The sequence below is a fragment of the Pholcus phalangioides genome, unplaced genomic scaffold (assembly GCF_987345545.1).
Source record: "Pholcus phalangioides strain wild (caught in Gottingen) unplaced genomic scaffold, Ppha-v1.0 ptg000015l_1, whole genome shotgun sequence".
Taxonomy (NCBI): domain Eukaryota; kingdom Metazoa; phylum Arthropoda; class Arachnida; order Araneae; family Pholcidae; genus Pholcus; species Pholcus phalangioides.
Window position 1 is genome coordinate 47,862,763 of NW_028301608.1, and position 24,129 is coordinate 47,886,891.

Here is a 24,129-nt window from a genome sequence, read left to right on the forward strand (position 1 = left end):
CTGACAATATTCATACGCGCCTGTTCTTTGTTTTGAAGCGGTTCTTTGCTACGGTACTTTGGAAAGCCGTGGATGGGACATCAGGGCAAGGGCGTCGCGGGTGAGGATCAGGCCTGTCATTTAGGGGGGGGGGATGATTGCTCCATCCCCTTCTTTAAAAAATACAGTAGAAATAGACGAACAACTGAAATATATACACAGTGTATATATATATATGAAATGACGGGCCTGGTGAGTGAAAACCACTGCATTACCAATGTCTACCGCCGAAAATTACGCCATGATGAAGTAGAAGTAGGCCCTAGTAGATATGTCCTACATTGACTGGTTCACCGTACGAGTGTCGAGCCCAGTTTTTTTATCTGTTGTTCAAATTGAGAAACTTAAGAGGTATCATTAAATGCTTTCAGTAGAGCAGTGTTTCTAAAACGTTCACTATTTGCGGCTCCCTTCACTTTGTCATTATTTATCCGTAGCTCCCTAGAATTAAGCGCTGCTTCAGAGGTGGTGATCACGCCCCACTCCGCCCCCAGGAGCCGAATTATGTGGGAAAAATTAATGTCTCGAATACTGAGATGTGTAGAAGAGGAAATTTTTACACTAGCTGTCAAAATTAAAATACACAAAGTCGCTAGCATTTCACAAAATTGAATCCAGTTTCATTCCGAGATTTTTTTTTAAGACATTCTTCTACGAAGTTCTTATTTTCCTATCACTTCGGGATGTGAATATTTAAACATATTTCGTGTAGTGTGTGTTCGTTGTCCGAATCGCGTGTTGTCGGTCCATTTCCTAGTCATGTGTATATGTGTTTGTGTGCTTCCTTCAATTTTCGCCAAAATATTCTCATTTCATTCTCCCAGAGAGAAATAAGAAATCGTAAAGAGAGTTGAGGATTGCTGGAGGGTGGGGGGGGGGGCACACAAAAGGAGGAGAGGGAGGTGTACAAAATATGTGTATCTACACACTTACGACGCCCTGTTTTGAATGAGAGATGGTGGCAACAGCAACAGGAATATTTTCCCGTTACAGGGTTATATTTCACAATTCCCCGAATAGTGTTTTATTTCTGCTACCGACTACCCTCAACCTTCCCTCTTATGTTTTCCTCACTACAAAACTGGACCTCGGTGGAGCGTCAAATAGATAAAATATTTATGAAGAGTAAAGGCATAAAAGAATGGCTAGCCAGTGATGTATAACGGTTTTCTTCTTTTCTTTCCAGGGAATATTCAAGCCCTAGAAGTAGACATGAGATGGGGGTTGGGGATGGGTTTTATATCTGGAACCTAATACATAACGATTTCGTTTCGAGAGTAAAGCGGTGGTTCTAGTGAAGCAAAAATATGAGGGGGGGGGGGGGAAATGCCCGCTTCGATATTAATGTTTCCACTTTTCCGGCTATTCATCAAGAATCTTCATTTTTTTTCCCTCAGGGTGGCATGTGTTTTTTTTAGACTTGGTTTATTTCATTATAAATTCAATTTTTTTCCTCCGCCTTCGACTGATACCGGCAATGAATGATGTGTGAGTTCGGTGTAACTTGTTAAACATTAAGGGCAATTAATATATTCAGTTTCCTCTTTTGGCTGATTTGATTGATGTGGCAGCCGTTATGTTACTACATTCAAGCAAATTCGGTTATAACGATCTGTGTTGTAGCGTTATCTTGTTTATAACGCCAATTATTGGGGGTCCCGGCTGATTTCAACTGAAAATAATATTGATGAGTTTTGCTTATAACGTGGATAAAAACGCAACGACCTTGGATACAATGATACTTTTGTTTACGTTTTTATGGTGTTTTCTCAAGAATTTCCTAGAACAAGACCTCACCACGTTGATGGATGAATATTCGTCTGTTGTTCTATTTATGCCTAAAGGTGTATTCCACGCTGGTGCGACACTACGGGTGATGCAGCCTGAAACTCGACACGAATTGGTTAAAAACCTGAATTTCAGGTTTTTTTAACCGATCTGCGTCAAGTTTCATGCTGCATCGCTTGCAGTATCGCACCAGTATGCACCCTGCTTAACGCAACGATAAAATGAAAATTTATTACTCGTTTGACCCGAAAATGGGGCATTCCCGTATTTTCTCACAATTGCCCGACAAACGTGTCCCGTTTTTCAATGAAGCTCAATTGAATTCACAACTTTTACTAAAATCAGGGATTGGATAATTTGCATGATTTATAATTATATCATAATGAACATAATTTCTAAATATTCATTTCAAATATTTTTCACGTGTTTAGTTGTTTTTTTTTCGTGAAACCAATTGTAATATAATGCTTGCTTACTGAAGCTTTTTATTTCCAAGTGTCATAGGTAATATTTTTGTGGTTAATTGGCAATGTTTCGCATTTATGATCTCAATTTTCTCGCATAAATATGTTCACCCCTGACCATAGGTAAACAAAAACTTCATTGTATGGTATTTGATTGAATCTAATTATATTTTTCCCACGCTTAAAAGGTCTTGAAAACGTCAAACTCGGTTATAGTGACAGAATTTCGAGGAATCTTCAATGCCGTTTCTCGAATTTGAATAAAAAATTTGAACTTTCGGAAAAAAGGACAGAAGCTTCTCTTCGCGTATGTTACTGCCGAAGAGTGAAATTGGCCAATTCGCAAATTGGGCAATTTCGTTGTGAATTGTTCAAATTTCGAGCATTGGCTAGCCAGTTCGCGAAGTGGTCGAAGTCCGATAACAAAAGACATTATTCGGTGTCATCGTCACGTTGGCGTATTTTTTCGCGATAATTATATTCACGTTACTTATGGCAACCCATCAAACCGCAGTCACGATGGGGTAATAATTTTTTCGCAAAAATCTGTCAGAAAAACTATATATATATATAATAAATATATTTTATAGTTTTTCTCTCAAATTTCACTTTTTTTCTCTCGTCACATGGAGCTAATCCAATACAGCTGCTATATACAGGATGAATCCGACCTATCCTGTCAAATAAAAGGGGGTGATATACGAGCCCAAGAGGATTATGAAACAACCTACCAACCCTTCCTATTTCGAACCGTTTTCAAGTTATGGTGGATAATCGATTTTGAAAAAAAAATTCGTCGAGTCTGAAAAAAACCGGAATTTGTGAAGTTTCTGATAGACCTATAAGCAATCTAAGCACAAAGAGCAGAAAATATTCTATTAGGACCCACCGATTTCATTGAAATATCTGAATTTAATGGCGAGCTACAGGCGCTGAAAGATTGGCGAAGTTCAAAATCTAATTGTTTTTAAAACAGTTTTTAATTGCGATTCCGCAAATACCCATCTAGCTACAATCGGTCAAATTTGCCAAAAACTTTTCCATTCCACCAGCTTCCGAAAGAGACTAAAATAAACCAAATTGGTTATCTAGTTCAGGAGAAATTTAGTCGTTTGTTTGCAATTCATCACCGATCTCTGCGTTCGTCGAAGTAAGTTTAGTAGGTTTTGGCGACAATTCGATTTATCACTTAACCTATCTCTCAGCGCTTGTAGTTCGCCATTAAACACGGATATCGTGTAGATAGTGGTAGTGTCTGTCACCTTGTAGGATTGTTTGGCAAAATCAAATTGTCGCCAAAATCTGAAACCGCCATTTTCGAATTTCCGTGTAATATCTACTTCAGCGATCTTCAAACTTTTTCTAGTCGCGAGCACTGCCTCTACCCATTATAAAAAAAGAGCACCCTTACGGCAAGTTTGGCATACGAATGCATGAAGTCAGGATGATTTCAATCCTTCAATGCAATTTGTACAAGGTGTTTGGGACGTTCTTCAAGTGCTTGCAAATACGAAATCCCACACGAGCATCGAGCACTCTATGTGCTTGAGGGAACACCGCGGTGCTCGCGAGCAATGGGTTAAAGATGTCTGATCTACTTCTTTCAGTGATGCATTGCAAACAAAAGACTACATTTCTCTTAAACCAGAAAAACGATATGGTTTATTGTAAGCTATTTCGGAAGCTGGTGGAAAAGTTGTTGGTAAATTTGACCGACTGTAGCTAGAAGGGTGTTTGCAGAATTAGCGATAAAAATTTTTGGCGGCAATTCGATTTTGAACTTTGCCAATCTTTCAGTGCTTGTAGCTCACCATTAAAACCAGATATTTCGATGAAATGGGTATCACCTTATAACATTTTTTCTGCTCGGAGGTCTTCTAAAAACTTCACTAATTCTGGTTTTTTCAGACTTGAATTGCTTTTGCCAAAATCGCTTATCCACCATAACTCGAAAACGATTTGATAGAGGACAGAGTTGGTGGGGTGTTTAAAGATTCACTTGAGCTCACTACAAAGGTCGGATTCACCCTGTATAACCACACGCTGGAGACGGAAAACAAAATAGATTTGGCTCGTACACACCGGAGCGTCTTGCATCAGCACATCGAACTGTGGCTACTGTGTGAATTGGCTGGCCAAATCCCGAATCATTTCTGAAAATCGAACATGGACCAAAACTTTCGGCCACTTCGCGAATCGGCTACACTTCCGTCTTTGATAGAGAACTCGTACATTTTAAGCTACATACTTGTTTTTATCAGAATACATTATCTCTTATATAATATCATCAAACCTGATCCCAAAACTGGGAATTTTTTTTTTTGATTGATTGATTTGTGTTTGTTATACGTCAAAGTGCCCTTTGAAAAGGAAAAAAAAAATTAATTTGGCTCGATAACTTTACTAGGACTATTTGAGTTGTGTGCTCTTACGCATACTTCAACTCTGTACTTGAAGAAAGAATCATTACAACTATTAAAAATGAGGTACCCACACGTGTAGCTCTGGAACGAAGAGGGTATATGTAGTCGGTAAACTAGCTGCATCAACTGTGTAAATTGTGGAATTTTAAACCAGGGGGTTATAACGAAAACTGCATCATCAGCATATTTTTTTATTGCATCTGCTTATGCGTTTTACGCAGACAGTGGCGTGTTTACCAGCCGCAAGTATTCTGAGGTGAACACGAACATACGCCGTTACGATGACGACTCTCTTTGCATTGATTACTTTAAATTACTTCACCTGAAATAGTTTTGAAAATAGAAGACCGTAGTATGAAGTTACCTGAAAGCGCTAGTTCGAGTTTTTTTTTCCATCTCCATGTTTTTACATCGTCTCAACAACCCCTCTCCCCGACCTCTTCCTTTTTTTTCCTGTCTGCGAACTTAACATGTCGGTTTTTCTATTTTGGCAGATTACCACGAGGCGGGCTGTGCGATTTTAAGAGTTTGGCATGTTGCCGGAAGAATTTTTTTTTTTTTGAAATGCCCGTTCTCCGTGTTACAGTATATTCGCGTAAACAAAGTAATGTGGTTTCCATCCGTCGTTACGATTTCTGCAGGTCTATCTGGTACATAATCTATTTACTTCGTATATACAGTATTTAAAAGTTTCGATAATGAAATGGGGATCTTCCTCGGTCATTGTATGCTGAAGTGATGAGAATTGAAATATTTTCTGATGTATATGTCAATTGCATTGCCCGTATGAAATGACTTATACAGTGAACGATTGGGGCCGTTAGTATTATTTATTTTTATTTTTTTTGAAGTGTGCTGCTCTAAAGGTAATCAATTGATAAAAATGTGAAAGTGTTTTTTTTTTCCCGAAAGCACAAAATAGGACGTACAAGCCTCAGAGTTCTCTGACTTCGATTATAGCGTCCTTGAGGTAGCTCATTCAGATTGCAAATTTCCAGGTAAAACTCAGCATAGCATCGCTGTGGGGAGAAAAAAAAATCCACTTGACTTGAACTTCACAGGAAGAAAAGAACTTCCTGACCAGAATATTTTCATGCCTTTCGAAGAAAATTCACTGGGATGCCAATGATTTAAAATTCCTGATTTTTGCCATTTCCATCTTTTCGAAGACGACGAAACTTTTGAGACAAAACCAAGAATTTCAAACACTGATATCTCTGAGAAATATTCAGTCAAATGTTACGAGGTGCATTTATTTCAATAGTAAAGTGAAGCTTAAAGAGCGTCATTCTTAAAAAAACTTACATGTCTTCGTATTTTGCTGTGCATTGTCCAAGAGAGTTGACAGACTGTAATGTGTGAGACTCCGAAAAACAATGTAATATATATTGTGAGGAGAGACAGTTGCTAGTTCACTGTTTTGGTCAAAAATACTTTTCGTTACCAAGTCATTTCTGTCATTTTGCTTTGGATGTCAACATTCTTAAAATGTATTATTCGTTATTGTTACAGGTTAAAAGTATTATTTATAAGACTTCGAAATTTAAATGATAGTTTAAATACTTTAATAAAAATTTAATGAAGGTGGACTGATCCACATAAGGAATTTATGCACTGCTCAAAACAATTGAGGGGGGGGGGGAATGTAATTTTTATTCATCTACGATTTTTAAAAATTTTGATTGATAAAATATTGACTAAGAATATTGTAAGGTATTCACAAAGAGTTGTGTCAAACTTTTATAAAAGTAAATATAATAAAAACTACAGATCTCCAAATTGTGTTTTGAACAGTGTAATTGAATCATCAATTTCAAGAAGTGAATATAAACCAAAAAATGGCAAAATTACTTTCTGTAACCTAAAGTATCTCCAAGCTTTGCTCTACACGTTAGTAGCAAGGGAAAAAACTGTCTCTTGAGGCAGATATAAGACCTTGAAAAGTGTTAAAATTGGGCTCGTTTAAGCAGTGTTAATGTACGACTCATACTTTTTTTTTTACTTTCTCAAAAACCTGATTTTTGGACTTGTTCCCTTCTTAAAACTGATGATTGGATTATAATTCGTTATGCATTACTGCACCAAACCACAATGCGTTCCTCCCAGAGATGAGTTTTGTAACGGGATTCTTAGTGACTTTGCAAGTCAGAGAAAAATGAAAAATGGTCCGGGAAAGTCAGAGACAATTTAAAATAATCAGAAATAGTCAGGGAAGTATGCAAATAATTGATAAAAGTCGGAGAGAAATTCGGTGAAGGCAAAAAAAGTAATACTCAAAACATTTAGAAAAGGTCAAGATTTTGAATTGTATTTCTTCGGGAGTTTTGGTCAGGGAAACGATCAATGAACTCTATAAAAGTTAATTTCCTCGAAAACTTGATTGAATACGATGAAAAATATAGCACACTATCTCATTAAGCATAATTGATTTTTTTAAAAATATACATACACATAAAGTTACACGTTGGTATTGACGCTAAGAATTAGTTTGAAGAAACGAAATAGGATGTTTTCAGCTGTACTGTGTCATGAGTCTATTGCTTTTAGATGGCTGATATTTCAAAATGAACCGCAAAGCAGATGCAAATAGTCTCGAACGCGCGTGAGCGGCACTTGTTTTTGATCTCCGGGTCATACGGTATTTCGAATACCCCCCCCCCCCCATTTCTCTTTTCAAGAGGTGATCCAAAAAAAACACACCAGAGATAAACGTGATTTTCTCAGAAGTCCACTCCCTCGACCCGAGTCAGCATTTTCCATTTAAATTTCCGTTTGTCATGCAATGTTTATATGTATAAGTCAATTTATTTTTATCTATAACCGCTAACCCAAAAGGGAAGGTTCTCGCGAACCCACTTACACATAATATAAGATATCGTCACCAAAGTGTAGATATGACGGCATTTCTTTGCCGTTTTAGTCGTGTTTCGTCGCGGCTTCTGAAGTAATCTAATTTGCAATTATAATAGCAACCACAGCGAATAAAGAAGAAATAAAAAGGAAAAAAAAAAAATTGTTCTTTGTGCTTCCCGTATGACCACCATACGAAACAAAAATAAAACTGAATAGCGTGAGGAGTTATGGCAATATAGCTTCACATAAACAGTCTATAAACGCCAGCTTTGTCAAGGCGATGGGGGAATGCTTCTGTTGAATGTATCCATATGTATATTGCTTATTATTTTTTGATTTTTCATTTTTGCATGAATACCATAGAGAAAGGAATAGTATGTTAAAGGAAAAAGGGGGAAGGGCAGTGAGATGAAAACAAGAAGAAAATCTTACGTAAGAGTCTGTCTGACAAGAGAATAAACCTCTTTTTTTTTATAGCTTGTCTGAGGTTTTTACTTGCTTTTGGCCCTTACCTCGTTTTGTATGTGATCTTTGCCTGTTTATCAAATAAATGGGGAGGATTCTTTTGTATGATGACTGCTACTTTTCGCGCCTTATTTTTTATTATTCTTCCTTCTTTTTTCTGTTTATATTCTATATTCTTCATCTTTTTTTCCTCATCATTTTCCCACACCCACCCGTGCTGAATCTACTCAATGATTCCAAATATATTTTTATATACACACGTGTTTTCTTTCTCTCTTTAGCCACGGGCATTTCTATATTTTTCATGCCTTGTTTGTGGCTTCCATATTTTTTCTTTGGTTTTCATTTCGCTCTTGAATCCCGTTATTTATATTTATATCGTGTGGTCACGGAATGCTTCCATGAAAATGGTGGGATTCCAGCGATTGATTATGTTTTTTGTTATTATTATTTATATTTTGGTGTATACCAGGTATATAGTTTTTTTTCTTTAATTCCTTGAACTTCTTTTTTTTATATAGAGAATTTCTTCTATTTTTAGAAATTTTTGCAAATCTCTTAAATCATCTTCAAGTTAGTAGTTACTAAAAATTGTCTGTAATGTCTAGCGGTTGAAACATACATACTTAACCCATGGCCCGAGGGGCCAAATGTTGCCTTCGGACTCATCTGATGTTATGAAACTTAATTTTGCAAAAAATGAACTGAGCGGCATGCTTACACATCAGCGCGGCACAGTTCTGGATTACTCAAGCGGCCCACGGCACGGCACCAAATCACTTGGGTGTCCCGCGGTATCTTCGTAGATCAATCGAGTGACCTGCACAGTTCACAGATCCATAGAGTGTCCCGTGACACGTTTCCAAATCAATGAAGTGGCCCGCACTCTCCTAAAGGTTGAACACCCTTGGTTAAAACAACGGTGTATTTTATCACTCATTGGTTATGAAGAACTAATTGACGATAGAGGGAGACTGGTTCAGGTTTGACTGAATTTATTGTAGATTCTTTAAACTCAGGGTTATTTTTAATCGTGCATTTCTTTATAATCTTCGCTTCATTCCGTCGAAAGTTTTATCTCAAGACTACACTGTATTTTACCTGACTTGTTTGTAGTTTGGTAGCTATGTATTTTTTTTCCCTACGCTGTATGTTGATGCGTTAAAAAAAGAAAAAAAAGTTAATGTAGGTACGCAAGAGAAAGAGTTCTTATAAGTGCGGATTACTTTGACTGATAAGCGTTTTAAATACTCTGATGACAGCTACGTGATGAGAATTCGGGTAGTCTCTTATTTGCTTTCTCGTTTGATGAGAGAGCTTCTCAATTCAGCTAAGCAGTCTAGAACTTCATTCTGTCACAAATAGATATATGGCACGCTGTTATAAATGGTGATTATCATTTGCATTTCTTCCCAGATGGGATCGGTGGAGTCAGTGGGTGCTTATGGATATTGTATTCCGCTGTTTTGCTTAATTAAAAGTGTTGAATGCATAATCAAGTAGAGCGGAATTCTTTGAACACAAAAATGCAGATCGTTTTATCAGAACGCAAAGCGGACTTTATTTTTCAGAAATATCTTTTGCTATTTGAAATTATTTTTAAATTGTTTTTTTTTAATTAGAAATTAAAGCGTGTTAATTATCTGGTCGCAGACTAAAATATTTTCCATCTGTAACATATATTTTATTTAATTTCGAACCATCACTGAATTATTTCCTCGCAACTGAATTTTTGAAATTTTATTTTGATGTAGCAGAAGGTATTTGATTTGCCACTAATCATAGAAATTCGGGATTTGAGTGTGAGCATTCCAGTTGTATTCGTTCTACGGTCCATTTGTTTTTTTCTTTCTTATCTTTTATTTTTGCTCTGCACGTGTCGATTTGCTACGTCTTTCATTTTCTTCTCAAGGAAATTTATTTTCCGTATTTAGTAAGACAGGTGAAGAGGGAGCTCAACGCGATGCATGAAGACAACTAATGCTGCAATCATAGCGCTACAAATGATAACACATCTCTCGTTTCCTGCAGGAAACTGTTCCTTATTGTCGAGGAGCGAAATCTCATCAAATAACTGTTTGTGGTGGTATCACGTATGCGAGAGGCAAAGGGAATGCACTTGTCCGATCTTCTATATTTCTTTTGACCACGATGATGCAAACGTAATATTTCGATATTTTAGTCAGACACGCCGCAACGTTTTCACTCTACTTATTATCATGCTTTTCTTCTTTTATTTTTTACAATATTTCTTGAGAGTTACAATTCGACTAAATGGTTTATGTTATCATTAGAGCCCGGAAGTTTAGGCACTGAAAATGTTCGAAATAGGAAAGCAAAATGACACTAAAAATGTCTATAATAGGCGTTAAAAAAAAGGAATTTATATTGGAGTTTCGAAAAGGCATTTATATTGCATTTATTTTGAATTAGAGTTTATAACAACTACGTCACTATCCAAGTTAAATTGATTTCAACCCAAAATAAAATATTTGAGGTATCTCAGAATTAGGTCAATTCCAGAACCACCATTACCAGACGCGTAGCCCGAAGAGCAAATGCTCTGTGGGGTTCCTTCGAGTTGCGAATTATTCTCGTTCATTCGATGCATTATTTAGAATAATCATTATTATTCCTATAGTTGGAACATAGCTATATCTTGTTCTATTGTTGTAAATTTTCTTTTTAATAATGAACTTTTATATATATTACCGCGTATGCGGGACTCATTCAAACGCGGGGCCCTATGTGGCCGGACACCCCTTGAGGGTGACTAGTCAATTTGATCGAATACCAAATACTATGTATGTAAAATAAATAGCCATGTTTCTTCGCAGCGCATTTGTGGTGTAAAAAATAAAATCAAAACAACATAGGCTCCAGAGCCCTGTCTGTTCCTTCCTACCCCGCCTTGTGTGAGCCATGATGACCTCTTGGACAGTCATCAGTCAGCTATACATATACAAATCAATCCAATGCCTGAGCGAGACATAATGTGAAGCATGTGGAGATACAAATTTATAATTTAAAATAATACAAATATAAGCATCATGTTGAAGGTCTGCCTGATCATTGCGGAGAGACTTTTTTAAATGGGAGACCGACTCCCCCCTTAAATTTCTGCACTGTGAATAAGAATTTTCATACACGGGAAGCACTATCTTTCCCTAGTACAATTAAGGAGCCAAAACACTTAAAATAATTAATTACCTACAGCTTCTAAAAGAGGCAAGCAGCGATGTGATGACAGGAAGTAGTTTCGAAATCATTGACCGACATGAAATAACGAAGAATCTGGTCTAAAATAAATCAATTTTAAACCAGATTTTGTAAAGAGATTCCAGCCAAAAGTGTCAAGATTCAAGCTAAGAAATTCTAGAACCTTTAACTCAAATTAGTACATGGAATTGCTTCCAGCGGCCTGCATCCATTTCTTAATTCATTCCTGCAAATGCATTTGGCAAATAAGTGTGTATTATGAACAAAATAAATTTTTAAGGGAATGCGTGAAGTGAATATAATGAATTCTACATTTCTTATAAATAGCAGTTGAAATAACCACTTTAGATTAATCGACTGATTAAGGAATTGCAATTTTTTTGATTTTTTGACGTTGAAAACGTCATTTTGAAAGAAAATATAGATTTTCATATTTAATGAAAGTAGATTTTATGAAAGATTCGAAACACGGACCCTATTTTGTTTATATGACGCGTAGAATCGAAGTTACGTCCACTTTAGTGTTACGTTTTTACATACCAGTAATACGTGATTAAAAACTTTAAACGTGTTCTATGAAGAATGCAATTTTTTCGACATTTTATTTGAGTTTGAAACAAATTATAAAAATCCATTCGATGTATCATTAGAAAATTTTAATATAATATGCCGCTGTATATTGTTAAGAATATGAATGTCAAAATCTAATGTCTATCACATATATTTAATACAAATACAAGGCCACAACAGGCAAAATGCCCAACGAGGTGGCTGAGAAAAAGATGCTAATAACAATATGCTTGTCATATATTTCTAAAATACAACAACCCAATTAAGAATGCAATCATAAAAACTGAAGACTATATATATACATGATGAAATATAATACAATGCCTTTAAAATATTCATGGTTGTCTTATTTAAGAACGGATATAGCTTCTCGATTTACTCCAGCATGTTAATCGTATTTCTTTTTTTAACGTTTCAATTGTGTTACAATTTACTACCCCCGGGGGTAAGCTTTCCATTTATTCACAACCCTATTAGAGAAAAACTCCTTGCAACTCCTTCCACAGCCTAGAACTGTCGATTACAGTATTGTAAAATTCACACGTACATTAACAGATTAGAGTGTAACTTATGAGTAGAGCTCGGATTATATGCAAATGCATATGTGCATTTGCATATAATCCGCACATATGCATTTGCATATGTCCATTTTTGGCCTTTAGCATTAATGCATATAAATGCATAAAATCAAAGAATTTACATTACAAGTGCATATTTTTGCAGGTTTGTTTAAGCCCACTCAATTTCGTTCATAATTTTTCAAATAAATATCATTCATAATATTTTCATAACATCGGGTTTTTTTTTCCGGCAGGTGAAATTGTGTGAATTGATACATATTTATGAAGTATTTTACGAGTATTAACTGTTTTATTGTAAAGCTATTTCTAGAGATATGTGAAAGCGTTACATTTTTAAAATAATAATGTCGAAATTCGTTTGGTACTGGTACTTCTTTGATTATCGAGCAGGTACAACGAACTCATAATTAAAAAATGCCAGAATAAAAAATATGTAGAAGTTATTTGCATATGCGGGGTGTATATATGTATGAGGTAATATTTTTGTAAATGACTACATATGCATTTAAGAAATAGAAAAGATGTATTCACACATGCTTTTTTTTTGCATGGTGACTTTTTTTAATGCATATTTTCTCATTTTTTGTGCATATTTCGGGGATTTTGTTTTTTTTATCAAGTATTTAGTGCATATTCTGGAGTGTTTAATGCATATTTTGGCATTTTGAATGCGTTTTAGCGTTTTACGTGCATATTTCGGTATTTCAAGTGATTTTTGCATTTTGAGTGCGTATTTGCATATTTTTGGAGCATATTTTACCACTTTTTTAGTGCATATAATCCGGGCTCTACTTATGAGCATACCGTACAATCCTTTCAGTTTTGGTTCATAATCGGCACCATTACTATCTGAATGTACTGTGAAAATAACAAAACATTCCAGTCATGGAATTTTTTACAATCTTGTTTCGAATGAATTTTGCTTAAAATTTTACATAAAATAACTTTTTCATAGAAAATGACAGGTAGTCGAAAATTTATTATAGTTTTCACTATTCAAGACACTTTCTATCAAAAAATGTGATAGAAGTCCACTCCATAGCCATTTTATAGAAAAGTGCTTTCAAACGTAGTCGAATACTTTAATTGCTCGAAAATTTTTTATCCGATTCCTACCCCTAATTAATTGGGATGACATCATTATGAGAAGAAAAGTAAACGGTGCATCAGAATATACACACGAACAAGAATGTTAAGCGTCCTTTGGCCTTCGAGATGTTCACATTCCAGCTTTAGGTGAATAAGTCTTATTAGCATACTAGATATAATCTTCATTCTTGCATTTTTTTTTGCATTCCAACGCTATTTTCGCCTTCTTGAAATAGTTGAGTCTGAATTTTGTTTATTTTTTTACGTATTTGGGAATTCTCATCGTTCGGATTTTTTTTGCTCTTCGAAAAATCACAGACGTGAGCTGACAGGCATGCGAACGTGAAGAAGACGAATGACCGGGAAAATCCGGATACCCGAATAGTTAGCAACCTTGTGACGAATAGATTATATCATCGTTGTGCTTGGAGCCTGATATATGCACAAAACTACTCCATCACATCGCCGTCCTTGTAATGTTAATTGGTAGCTGTCACGAATCGTTGTGAAGTCGGCATTTTTCGTTTGTTTGCTCTCGTTTAGGAATCTTGCTGTTGCTTCCATCCATCCGGCCGGAATCACGGATTTCGCCTTATTCCATCCTTCTCTCCTCCCGTCAGTTCAACCGAATCCGAAATTTAAATTGGATTATTATCGAATACCTGAACACTTGTCGTTGACCTGTAACTGCTCTGCGTACGGAATAACAATATTTGAAACTGCATTTTCATTCTTGTACTGTTTTTTACACGGTATGTAATTATATCGTATGTAGAATTTTAATTAAATTTTAAATGAATGTATTCAACTAATTTATAAAATTAACGCTGTGATAAGATTAAACTAATCTATTAGTTACGATTCTAATTTAATTTTTTTTACACTCTAAATTTACTATTTTTTTCGAGTGATTTGGGGACAATGTGAACTATCTAACAGTTTTTTGAGCCTGCAAAAAAAATTCGTCTGTTCAGGTATTCGAATCAATTGCATATAGAGTAAGATAAGTCTACAAGGAAGAAAATTTAAAGCGCTTCTATACTGTGTTGATAGCGCATTCGCCCTAAGGCTGGTATTACACTATAAAAGTTTTCTAAAAGCTCTTTGATAAAACTCGAAAAATTCAACTAATGGGATCACCGGTTGCATTTGCTCGAATGTAACCGATGCGCTTATTGGTAGAATTTTTCCAGTTTTATAAAAGATCTTTTACCAAAATTTTATAGTGTAATCCTGGCCTTACTGCGAGGGAACTTTGATACGATTCCTTCGTAGGGACTATAGTGAATTTTTCTTTCCAAAAAAATTATCTCTTCATATAACATCGTTTCCTGTAAGGCCGGTATTGCACTATAAAAGTTTGATAAAAGTCCTTTTATAAATCTTGAAAAATGCAGCCAATAAGGTCACCGGTTGCATTTTCTAGAATGTAACCAGTACCCTTATTGGTTAGATTTTTCAAGTTTTATAAAAGGGATTTTATCAAACTTTTATAGTGTAATACCGGCCTAATAAACTGTGGCAGTTACATGCTCGATGTGTGAGGTTGCATGGACCCACTCAATCAATCAATCTCTTCAATCAAGGCCGCTATGTATATGATTGTGAGAATTCGTGTATATATAAGCTGGTGAGGTTTACTTTTAACATGTGTACTGTGAAATTTTCGAATTTTCCCAGTGTTTTCACATCATTTTTTTCCCCCCAAGGAAATTGAAACAATAATTTGGGTGATTTTTGAGACATTAATACAGTTCTCTCTTGGCTTCTCCCTCCTTCCCGCCACACTTATCCCAAGATACTTTTTTTTTTTTTTTCAACCAGCCAGTTAGCTGTGATTGCCACGTGCTTCCATCTAGTGAAGAAAAGCTCAGTTATTTCCTTGAAGTTCTCGGTACGATCACGGTATACTGAATTTTTTCTTTTTCTTGGATCTCTTTCATCGGCAAAAATTGTTTCTGCTGAACTTTCACATTTTTTTCATTCTGTATGTATTGATGAATTCAGTCTAACAAGTTACTGATATTCATAGATACACAGAATAAATCGTTATTTGATGCCATCAGGCCTATCTAATGCTATTTGAAGGCAAAAAATGTGTAACAAAATTTCAAAAAATTTCTGCTTCCGAGATGAAAATAGCCATTTCCTACTTAACTCAATGTGCTGAATACGAATATGACAAAAAAAAAGCTGATTGGGCTACGGTTCTTTTGCAATGTGTACTCATTATTGAGTTATTATATAATAACTCAATATTAATTAATTATATAATAACTCAATATTAATTAATTATATAATAACTCAATATTAATTAATTATATAATAACTCAATATTAATTAATTATATAATAACTCTCAATATTAATTAATTATATAATAACTGTATTAATTATATAATGTAAATATATTACACTGCTCAACAAAAAAAAATCTTGTTTTCATGTTCTTAAGGAAATTTTAATGGTTTAAGGGTATATTTTGGGGGCTGCTGATTCTAAATGTAGCATTGGTTTTGTCAGATTGGCTCTAGTTCTTGAGATAATGGGAAAATTAAATTTCATTAGTAATACATAAAAAAAAAGCATATAAATCACATTGTTGAGAGTATGCATTATCACAAAAACTGGAGCCAATTCGGCAAAACCAATGCTAGACTCTGAATTAGAGCCCCAATATATGTATATATATATGATCCTAAAATCACTAAATCATCTTCGACAATCATTTACTATTTTTGTGTATAACAGTTTCAATGTGGTTTGTATGCTGCTTATGGTATTACCATTGAAATTTAATCTTCACTTTATCTCAAAAACTGGATCCAATCTGACAAAACAAATGCCAGATTCGGAATCAGCAGCCCCCAATATACCCTAAAATCGCTGAAATATCTGTGATTGCAAAATCAGTGTTCAGCAGTGTTATGTTGGATTTTACAAAAGGAACTGGCGTGATTAGTGCAGCAGCGTTAGAATTGAAAAATAAGTCGCTGGTCTGTGAGACCAGTGAATACGAGAACGTACTGGTCCGCTAAACAAAATCTGTTCTAAATAATAATAATTATTATTATTAATTATAATTAATTTATTTACATATATTAGCATTTAAAATAGTAATATACTCGGGGGATCGGTGATTTTCCCATAGGAAATTCTTCCGCAATCAATGTCATTTTGGTGTGTCAAATCACTCACAATGTCACTCAATGTGTACTGCGGAAGACGTTGAACCGCATAATTTCCCTACTACACCTATAGAGATTGCTGTTTTATATAAGGTCTTATAGTTCTTAATTTAATTCATCTTCAGGAAAAACAAAGTCTGTGATTATGTGAAGGAACTCTCCCTGAGTGTTAAAGCCAGATAAGTGGTACATCAGCGATGACAATGTTAACGAATAGTGTGCTCTGTTAGTTGGTTAATTAGGAATGACAGTTTCAAGTTGGGGAAGCTTGGTTTTTTTGGAAGTACAAAAGGATGAAGGTGATATCTTATTTGCCCCAAAGCAGAATATGCGACATACGTCGCAGAACAACAATCAGTGCTACAACTTAACAATCTGGACGAATTTTTAAGAAAAATGTAGAAAACACTATTATGGGAACTATTTTACTGCAGAACATTCCCAGTCAGCTGAGGGGAAATGTTACAGAGCAATGCATTTTTTTTTCAGAATGTTTTGCATTGTGCGGATTATGTAATATGTATGTTTATTACATTAAACATACTAAATTAATCTTTGTTAATTTTTCACAAAAGAAATGGAATGTTGAACTGTGGTTCATCAATGTGTATTGTGGAGAGGGTCCGTTTTTCAGATCAGGAATAGGTCCGGAAAACAGATCTAAATTTCGGCTGGACAGACCCCTTAATATAGTCGCGAATCCTTCAGTACATGTTATTCTGATTCAAGTTTTCTTACGGTATTGAAGTCTCATATTGAAAAGAAATGTGGGTGCTCTCAGCATTTTATTCTGTATTTTGATTTTCTATTTTCGTCTTCTTTCTCCGTAACCGCTGATTTCTTATTCATGGGTGTTTGCATGTTTCCGCAGCCGCTTGCTAAAGATCTCCTGACGTGCTTAGAGTACATTATCCTACCTCGTCTCGCGTATAGTTTCTTGAAAGTCGTAGGTTTTGCTGGTGGTGACTAGACGGTTTTTTTTTTTGCTTCCGTGCCGCTGCTGTTGGTTGCATGGAATATGACCATGGTGCGTGTGATGTTTTCTCGCTGCCTTTAGCAGATAGATATAGCCCTCAATGCTTCTTTTTTTTTCCCGTTCTTATACACTTCTCTGGTTCCTTGAAAGATCTCTTTTGCGTAACATGGTAATGGGGGGATTTTCTTATGACTTGTGAAAACGGTAAGTCAGCACGAACGTGCGTTTACGCCCTCAAGAACTCCCCACAACCCACCTCTTTTTTTTTGGTGAATATTTCTATTCCAGAAAATGTTTTATTACATTTTCTTTTGCGTCTATTGATAGTTGTAAAGCACGTTTTGTTTCAGCTTTTCATGTTTCAAACATCGGACTCTATTTATTTGATCTATTCTTATTAATTGATATTCATCTGATCTGACGATAATAAATTATTATTTTAATCATAACTCATCAATTATCAAAAATTAATAAAAAAAGAAAATAAATAATCGCGCGTGTTTAGTTCGGTTCATTTTCCATTTGTCTGAATAACACTATAAATGTCTTTTTTTTTTTTCATTCTGTTCTTGTTCAAGTTCCCAATGTTTGCATTCGTTTCATTCACGCAGCCGGAAAAAAACCTGTTTGTATATGCAATTGAGATATGCACATTTATTGCTTGTCATCGCACTTATCACAGTGACGATGATAAAAATAAAACGAGAAAATGTAATCTTATGCAATGTTATATCGAAGAAACGTACGTACTTATGTCCTTAATAAGAAATTATTTCGTTGATTTCACCCAGCTTTGAAATATTTTTGTTCGTTGAAATTGGAATTTGCCTGAAAATTTCTCGTTTTAATTTTTCCTACCAAGTAAGACTTTTGGATAAGCATGTTTGAAATTCTATTTGCAATCTTAAACCTTTCACTTTATATCAATTCTTCTGATTAATGGAAAGATTAGATTAAAAAAGTTGCAATTCAGATACAGTGATACCTTGGTTTTCGTCAATAATCCGTTCGGAAACAATCGGCGAAATCCGAAACCGACGAAACCCGAGACAATTATTTCCATATGAATCAATGTAAATCCAATTAATACATTCTAGACTCTCCAAAATACAAAAAACACATTTTATAGAGAATAAATATAGTTTTTAATATATACTAAAAATAGTAAGAAATTATCATTTTTAATAATTTAAAGATGACAAAGGTTTTTCGGAAATATTCTTTGTTAAACACTCTGGGGTGCCAGCGGAGCTCGCGCATAAGCATTCAATAGGGAAAAGGGGTGCCGTGGGTGAACCCCTGACATAAAGGATTTATTAATGCTCCGCGTGGTTAATTTTTACAAAGTTATGTTTCAATTCGTGGGCCACATCAGGTGACTCTGAGGGCCACATTTCTCCCTCTGGCCATGGGCAGAGCACTTTTTTAAACAGTGCATAGCCCAGGTTATATCGACATTCGCCAGTTTCAACCATTGTCCGATTAAGGGGCCGGACGGTGTCGGGCACTATATTATTCATGTACACAACACATATATCACATTCACTTGAATAAAGCAAATACTATATTATATTACAAAATAAAGACGGCAATACTTTACACACGAGATTAAAACTGACATTCAAAAAATTAAGTGGCTGATCGTTATTTTAGCCGACCGCTTTTCGAGCAGCGTCGTCAATCTGCGCGGTGTACTTTACTTCGGTGGTCAGCGTCAAAGTAGTAAGCGACGACCTGTGTTGTGGAACAACAACCTCTTTACTCTCATTTGGCGCCCATCCTATAGCGGTGCCGCTTCACGGGTAGCACTGCCCTAGAGGCGCTTTTGGAACTATCCTACCCCCTTTTCATGATTTACACAGCTACTTTCCTGCTTGCTTTCAAACCGAACACAACTCGGGTCTATCACCATCTATGGGCGATTTACTACCCAGTGAGTTGTGCCGGAAGTGTAACTGTGCGTGTACTTAACAGTCCATGTGCTTATGTAGTGTTGTGTTTGATTTTTCAGTGCTGCCATCTATACTTCCGACTACATCCGTGCCTTTTTGCCTTTTTCCTTCAGATAGTCATGTCGTCTCATCCTTTTTCTGGAAGCAACGAGTGTCAATTTTGTATGGGTTCGCAGTTTTCTACTAAATGAATTCTCCGTGCTTTCATTTCGTTTGAGAACCACCATTCTGAGCCTCGGCACGTTCTGCCGAGGACTGTAAATTTGATGTACGCTGCATGGCTCTTTAGGTAGTTATAAAAGAATACTTGAATGGGACTTGGAAATCATCAGCACAAAATTTATCGCTATAACGAGCTCGTGGGAAATTGAAAAAAAAAGGGAGCGGGGGGGGGGGAGCGAAAGAGAAACACAGTTCGGCGTTATTTTCAACACCTACATAAAAGTTTCATCATAAATTTCCATGGCTATTGTGTTTATTCGAGCTGATGCGATTCATTCCTCCCACCTTCACAACGTAACAAATCAAATATGAATTCAGTAAAATATTTCTTTTGCACACTGTACAATAAATCACAATATTCCTTCAAATGTTCCTAACCTCTTCAGCGTTCTGTCCTTTGTTGTTGTTGCTGTTGTTGTTTTACCGCTATGCAATATATTATTGTTCCCTATTTTTTTTTTACTTTAGTGTCTCTTGTTTCTCCTGAAATATACAAGCTGAATGTCCCATGTTTATGTATTTATTACATAGCAATAAAGCATTGCGTGACGACGTGATGCAAAAGAAAATAATAATAGTAATAAAAAATAACATTATATACATAAGTAAAATAAAAATAAACAAATAAACATGGGAAAGGCAGCTGTAACGTTGTGGTCAACGATTTAGTCTATATTTCTCCGTGTTCTCGCCGGACCCCCTTGTATAAATCTTCCTCCAAAATGTTTCTTTTATGGTAATAAATTCAGAGTCCAAACCGACTCCTTACCCATTCCCCTGTATAACATATACACCGTTTCTCTTTCTCCTTTTTTCTGACTGAAGAAAGTCTTATTGACTTGCGATGTTTAGTTTGTGTTGCATTGCATATGACCACTTCTGCCAGTTGGTACCACACTCTGCCACCATTTCTGGATAAGGAGAGAGAGAGAGCATTTCAGAAGATTTGTGTCCTCAGATTTCACAGTCTACTGCAACTGAGATCCTGTCCGAACGCAAGGACAACAACAACAACGCCTCTCCTCCCTTCCGTTCTTCTAACGGAGCAGATATGAATTGCAAAATAACGGTCTTTGGTTGTGTATAAACAATGATGGTCCTTCAATATAGTTTTTTTCCCGTCTAGTATTTTGGTTTTTCAAGTTGTTTATTTATGGGCTTGTTTTATGGTGATAGGGGAAGCGGATGAAAAAAAATAAAGAAGAATGATCTATTATAAACCGCTTAGCTACCATAGCCAAGTATTTGCTAGTGTAATTTAATGTAGTTTTTTTTTTTCGTATAAGGACTGAATTGTATAAAACTGATTCTCCCCCTCCCCATTATCTGCTAATGATATGTAATACGCTGTGTATAGAGATCTGAAAATAAAAAATCTGCGTTTGATCTCGCGCGATAGAAGTGAAACTTCTAGGTGTCACATGACTAGATTCACGAATTTTCGAAAATTTGTAATTATTAATATGCCAATATAATGTAAATTATGTCAAATAAAGTTTAAAAATGCATCGAAAACGGCATGCACACATGATAAAATAACCCGACATCAATGTAATTGAATAAAAATTTATTCAAAATAAAAGAAAATGCGTTGTATGACAGCGTAGCCAATTAGGAGCTTGACATTCTTTGATTCAAGATGATTCCTGACCTTCTAAAATTTCTTCAACTGCTTATATATGTGCATTGATATAAACCATTTGCTGTACGCTTTTTACAACAGATAAGTGTTTAAAAAAGTTTATTACATCATATATGTAATGTTGATTTCTGTTGTTATTAAATTATCTAGATAATCACTGATACTTAAAACAATACTCTTATTGTGCATAATATTGAAATATCCAGAGTTGCCAACTGTACGGATTGTCCGTAGTTTCTACGGACGGCCGCAATGAACTAGGGCTACGGAGCTACTCTCAATACTACGTAAATCGGTTTAAAAACTCGGGTCTTTGAGTTCCTTGTGGTGTTTTACTTATTTTTAGTATTATTTTTATAAAATTGCATTGACCTACCGTAACGATGAATTCGTATACGCATGTATGATAGTCCGAGAGAAGACAAACTCGGAGTCGATCTGTTTTGTATGTGCATGGAATTCAATCTCTAAAGCCGCGTCTAAACCCCCCCCCCCCCACTCTACTCGATACCCAAACGCGCAAAAACCCGTTTTCCGTCAAAATCGCTCCACGCTGTGGGCTAAAAACAGGTTTTTGAATGGTTCAGCGTTGTGGATCCAGACCTGGCTTAATTTGTATAGTGCATGGTCGAGCTTGCGAACTTGTGTCGGAAAGAATGTTTCGTCGTAGATACCGTAGGAGCTCTGATACAAAGAAAACGGGGATTGGGGGCCCAGGGTGGCTACACGTCCGTATATACGGCCCACAAGGGCGTGCGCAAGTTGGAATTACATTACCCTGTATAGCCTTCTTTTCGTAGCGAGTATTTCCAGAGAATAATTTCCAAGTGATTATTACCGAAAATTTCATATCTCTGCTTGTGATACAGTACAAAAATCGTCTATTTAGCCTTAGTATAAGAACCTAACTATCTGTGCATACAGCCTTGCTATAATGTCATTGCTATGTTGCCATTGAATTCAAGCCTGTCGGAATTGTTTCCTAATGCCTTCGAGATTAAATCATTGGACTAATGACGTAATCTATAAAAATACAGGGAAACCTTGCTTCAACGCTACTCGATATATGGAATAATTCCTATAAAATAATATTAAAATTTTTTTTTTTTGGAGTTACCTGTACTCTAATATTAAATGCCCCTCTCGATAAAGCGATATCCTATACTACGATAAATCCCTCTGTAACGGTATTTTTTGAGAATATTTCGAAAACATTTGTGAGATATGGGGGGAGGGAGAGAAGCCTTCCCCGACCTTGGAGAGGAAAGAGAGAGATGGTTGCGGAAGGAACTGAACCCCTGTACGCTTAAGGGGAAAAGAGAAAAAGAACAGTTGGTGCAAGGTTTCTAGAATATAGAGTTGGTGTCCGAATCTGCTGGGGGGCAGACGTGGACAAACGTGAGAGGTGGAAGTGGGGAATGAAACGGAAAAAGCCATGTTTTAATGTAATAATTGTAAAATGTGTTGGTAGTTTTTTGTACATACGAGTTTTCATTAACGTTTTGACAGAATTGTTGAAATCCCAGAAAAAAAAAAACGACAGTGCTCTCTGGGGTGTGGTAATTGAGCAATTTTCTTGAAGAAAGGGTTTCGCCGACGAGCAATGATGAAACTTCACACCACTATTTCAATATTTTTTGTATTTCATTCAAACTCACCCTTAATATATATTTTTAAATTCCTCACTAGTGTCTGTTCTTTAGAGGATGTTTAGTAACATCCCTATTTTTTGGACTATTTCCTCTGCAAAAGTGTTGATGAAGTTTCCGTGAAACTATTTTTTGTGTGTTACACAAAGGTATTGTGCGGAAAACTACTTTACCGGTTGAAACAATCAACTTAAATTTTATTCAACTAATCGGTTAGAATTTTTTTGCGGGAAATAAATACTAAAAAATGCATTTTATGGTAGTATTAACAAAGAAAATCCAGAAGAAATGTCATGTAAACTACAGCGTAAATTTGGTGGTGCCTGATTCTAATACTTCTTCTCGATATACCGATAATCCCTCTACACCGATTTTTTTTTGTTTCGCAGAGTGTATAACAATATATCAAGTTTATTACCAAAAAATAACATTGTATAGTATATAGTATAATATATTATTATATCGAGATTTCACTATATTACGATCACAGAACTAATTTTAAAGTGAATTTCTAATCTCATAATTAAAAACAAGGAAGAGATTTGAATTGTTAATGAAATTCAATGAAACGACTTTACACGTATTTCAGCCCCGTTAACATGTGCGACGAAATTTCGTTATAACGAAATGATTTTTCCAGTCTCTTGGAGTTCATTATAATGGGATTCGACTGTATCTCTATTTTTACAAAAATATACCTTAAAATTTTAAACCCCTTTCTCTTATAAGGGATTGGCATGATCTCATGAGTCCGCATTTGGATGATCTCTCTGACGAATCGGCGATAAATATAGTAACCTTGTCCTACTCTAACCGCTCGTTAGAAAAATGGAAAAGAAGGGAAAAAACTATGAGGTTTTTCAACAAAGCTTCGCGATGATGAAAAGGGAGTGGAATGAAAACAGAGAGAACTTATTTGAATTTATTCCACTGGCGTTTGAATGAAATATTACGTCCGTGATCGGAGTAAAGTCCGGTGCAAGCCAGAATTTTCGACATTCGCCGTGTTA

The 24,129-nt window shown here is 35.7% G+C and overlaps 1 protein-coding gene across 2 annotated transcripts in view; it reads left to right on the plus strand.

Annotated features, from left to right (window-relative positions):
• The window catches only part of LOC149076121 (uncharacterized), a 489,131-nt gene that overhangs the window by 37,947 nt on the left and 427,055 nt on the right, over positions 1-24,129 (plus strand). The gene's annotated exons all lie outside the window — the stretch shown is intronic.